This window comes from Apium graveolens, chromosome 8, assembly GCF_009905375.1.
Source record: "Apium graveolens cultivar Ventura chromosome 8, ASM990537v1, whole genome shotgun sequence".
Lineage (NCBI taxonomy): Eukaryota > Viridiplantae > Streptophyta > Magnoliopsida > Apiales > Apiaceae > Apium > Apium graveolens.
Window position 1 is genome coordinate 86,114,517 of NC_133654.1, and position 4,923 is coordinate 86,119,439.

A 4,923-nucleotide genomic window follows, 5' to 3' on the forward strand; every position below is an offset into this window, starting at 1 on the left:
TGGTGATCACAATACTGGAGTGAGGACTACGAGTGCAACTGCAAATGAATGTCTTCATGCATGTTTTCTGTCACAAGTTGAGCCAAAAAACTGAGGAAGCCCTTCTTGATCCTGATTGGATATCTTCTATGCAAGAAGAGCTAAATCAGTTTGAAAGAAACAAAGTTTGGAAATTGGTTCATGCACCAAAGAACAAAAGTATTATTGGAACAAAATGGGTGTTCAGGAACAAGATGGATGAAAATAGAATTGTCAACAGAAACAAAGCAAGGTTGGTTGCAAAAGGCTACTCACAGGAGGAAGGAATTGATTATGATGAAACTTTTTCTCCAGTTACAAGACTTTAAGCAATAAGGATCTTTCTTGCATTTGCCGCACATTCAAATTTTAAGGTATATCAAATGGATGTGAAGAGTGCATTCCTTAATGGTGAATTGTAAGAAGAGGTTTATGTGTAATAGCCACCTGGCTTTGAAGATCCAGAATTTCCAAATTTTGTATACAAGTTACTCAAGGCTCTCTATGGACTTAAACAAGCACCTAGATCTATGTATGACACACTGTCAAATTTTTTGATTAAGCATGGATTCACGAGAGGAACTATTGAAAAAGACTCTCTTCTACAAAAAGTATGGTGATGATATGCTCCTAGTTCATATCTATGTGGATGATATTATCTTTGGTTCTACAAATGAAATTTTTTGCCAATGATTCTCTAAGCTTATGCAGAGTGAATATGAAATGATTATGATGGGGGAATTATGTAACTTTCTTGGACTTCAAGTCAGTCAAAGAAATGATGAAATCTTCACCAGCCAAACTAAGTATGTCAAGGATTTATTGAAAAATTTGGTATGGTTGATTGTTCACCTGCATCTACACCTATGTCTACTGCTACAAAGTTGGATGAAGATAAAAAGGGCAAAAGTGTAGATATTTCTAGCTATAGAGGACTGATTGGATCTTTGCTATACTTAACTGCAATTAGACCAGATATCATGTTTGCAACATGTCTGTGTGCAAGATTTCAAGCCAATCCAAAAAAACCACATTTGATGGACGTGAAGAGGATTTTCAGATACTTAAAGGGAACTCCAAACTTGGGATTATGGTATCCCAAGGGAACTGGTTTTGAAGCTGTTGGATATACTAATGCAGATTTTGCTGGATGCAGGGTTGACAAAAAGAGCATTACTAGAAGCTGTCAATTTTGTGGACAAAGACTTGTATCCTGGTATAGAAAGAAGCAAAAAATCCGTGTCAACTTCTACAGCAGAGGCTGAATACATATCTGCAGGAAGTTGTTGTACTTAAGTGCTTTGGATTAAAAATCAGCTAATGGATTATGACCTAGTGTTACATAAAATTCCAATTATGTGTGATAATACTAGTGTTATATCTATTGTGGCTAATCCAGTGAATCATTCTAGAACAAAGCACATTGATGTAAGGTACCATTATATTAGAGAACAACTATAAATGGTATTATTGAGCTCATTTTTATTCCAACAGAAAAACAATTAGCTGACATTTTTACTAAACCTTTGGATGAAGCAACTTTCACTAGACTTGTAGGTGAAATTGGTATGTTAAATTCTTCATCCTAAGGCAAGAACTTGGCTAATGTTTTGCAACAGATTAATTTCTAATAAATCAAAATTCATTTGATTAATTGGAAATTAACTGAAATATGAACTATAAATATTTCAGATTTCTCTGCATATTTATTTTTCATTTTATTTTCATTAAGATTGGAATTTCTCAATTCTAAGAAAACTGTCTAAATGTTGATTTGCATTCTCAATATGTAAAATTAGCACAAGGCAGAATCAAAGTGATCAAAAGTATATAGAGAACTGAGTTCTCGATAAGTCATTGTAGAGTTCTCTATAAGTGTTAACTCACAGAGTTCTCTACAACTATATTGTTAGCCTTATAAATAACTCAGAACTGAGATAATTTAATTTAATAAATTATCTTGGTAAAATACTTTTGACAAAATTATTCTGATTTTATTTTGATTTATTCAAATAAAAATTAGAAATAAATCAGTCCATTTATGATAAACTGAGCATTTATTTGACATCTCGACAAGTCAGTTTTAGTTCTCTAAAAAGGTAAATTAAAATGACTTCTCGATATGTAAATCTCTTTTCAAAATGACTTCTCGATAAGCAAATTCCAAACTTTTATTTTTGAGTTCTCGATAAGTCATTTGCTTTTACTATAAATACTCAGACATCTCGACATACACATACTTAAGCCTTCGAGAACTCTAAGTGACCTAGAATTTTCAAATCTAAACCGATTTCTCTCTCATTTCGGACCCTTTCTCTTAAATTTTTCTTACCCACTAAACTTCATACTCTTCTCAATGGCCTCAAACACTATTGTACCCTTTATCCCAAAAGAAACCAACTTTCTTGTATTTCTGGATGCAAATCAAGCTCTTGAAGCTTTCAAAAGCATTGTGAAGTTTCTGTCTGAAACATATTTTGTGGGGGCTCTTACTGCTAATCATGTACTCTACTTGATGTGTTAAGGGATTTATGGACTGCAACAGTGACAAGAACAGTGGTGCATGAGAATCAGGCTGTAACAATTGTGATAGATTATACAATCAAGGGCCAACAGGTGGAGATCTCTGTGAATGATGTCAACATGGCTTTAGGCATACCTACCGACAAGCTGGTGGAGGCTCCAACTCAGGATGAGCTTTACGAATTCATAGACTTCATCAATTATTCTGAAAAGATTAATCTTGCAAGCATGGACAAAAAGAACATAAGGAGGGAATGATCTTTTCTCTTTGATTCAGTAATAAGAGCTTTCACCTGCCAAAAGTCAGGGTTTGACAACATTTCTAGTGTTGTCCAGAAGTTGGTCTACTCAATGGCTCACAACAAACAGATCAATGTAGGACACTACATCCTGGAGGAATTGAACACCAGGCTAACAATGCCATTAGCATCAAGAGGTAAGGAAATATTTCTTCCTAGATTCATTATATCTGCTTTAAACTATAAAGTAAATGACATACATATGATAGATGGTGTAGATAGATCATTAATAGGCAATTGTAAGCAATTGTCCAAAATTCTATTTGGATCACTATTTACAAAGAACAAGGTAACTGTAAGTCTCAAAATCACTCCATTCATGATTGAGAGGTTTAAGACTCACCCTTACCCCATGCCTGACATGTGGTCAAATGCACAATCTAGTACAACACTGATCCCTGAACCTGTGGAAGTACAAACACAGGAACACCAACAGGGCCCTTCCAGTGCTGAGACCCCTTCTTCTATACCAGTAGCTACTAGGAAACCAACCACTTCTGTAAGAACCCAAATTTTTGACATCGGTAAAAGACCTTTATGAATAGTAACCTTGCGGTTTAATAAAAACTTTTGCGACCACATCATATATGAGTTTTTAATTTAAGATTCCGAGTTGATATTGTGATTATACGTACCAAATGAGTGTAGTTAAATGCTATTAGTTTTCGAAGAAAAGGAATTTTGAAAAACGACTATATCTATGAACTGTCAAGAATTACAGGAATCACAATATAATTACAAATTTAAAATCCTAAGGATTTATATCCAAGAACGATACTTCAAAACATAAAGAATGTATACGAAAGGATTTACACCGCGAACCATTTACGAGAAATTATTACGAAAACAAATAAGCGACCAAGCAAACGCGTAAATGAATAAATAAATGTATCGAATCAAGCTAACTAAAATAACTAACCATGGTAAGAAACTAACCATGGTTAAATTATTAAATAGTAACCTAAACTAGATAGCATGATGACCTAAAGGCTAGAATAGTAAACCTAGAATCTAAACTAGATAGATTAGCTTATAAACCTAATAAGCTAGCTAAGATATGCAAAGATATACTAGTATTAGGTTATATACTAAATCATATCTTCAAAATTTTCCAAGAGAAGCATTCAAGAAAGCACAAAACTCTCTCTCTCTCTCTCTCTCTCTTCGAAACACAATACTGATTTCAAGAACACCATGGAAAGAAAAATTCATATCTCATGTCTACTCATTCACAAATCACCAAATTTTTACCAAACCTCTTCCATATCATGGGTAAGTCATGCACCAAATTTCAATCCCATCCATGAAGTTTTCAATTTTATAAAAATATTTGAAGTTGAGGGTGAATAGTAACTCCGAAAATCACTAAATTGTTTTGTTGATTTTTCATGGAAGTGTAAGGCTCCTAAAGCTAGACCAAGGCTTCATCGAGGATCTTAGGACTTTATTAAGTATTAACAAGCTTCAAGGAAGGTATAAACATTCATCCAAACTTTATTTAAGTTTTAAGTTTCAAGAAAACTAAGGATCTTCGATATAAGTATGGTTTTGATGATTGATTTGATATTATCTTGATGTTTAGTTAATTAGTTTTAAGGTTGATGATTGTTGCCTCAAAAACATGATGTTATTGAGAGGAGTTAGTTTTGAGATGATGATTTGATGATTGTTGATGGTGGTATAATGATTTAAGACATAAACGAAACTCGAATCATAATCGTAACCTCGTTAAAATAAACAAAACTCAACTTAGCCAAAAACTTGTTAAGCACAAAGCATGCGCTAATAATTCATGCAAGTATACGCGTTCACAAGTAATATAGAATGATTTCTAGTTCATTCCCACAGAGACTGTGATTAATTATATTTAATTAACACTTACTCACCAATGTATGATTACTCTTCAAGGTCAAGACAATAACACTTAAGGTTGATTAACTAATTATTAACTACGAGAATTAAACACTTAAATTAACACTTGAATTAACAATATTAAATACACATGAGATATAACTTCATTACTACTTCATTCAATAATCATTGTTGTTACCCTTAGCATGTAACGGTGATGATATTAATCGAA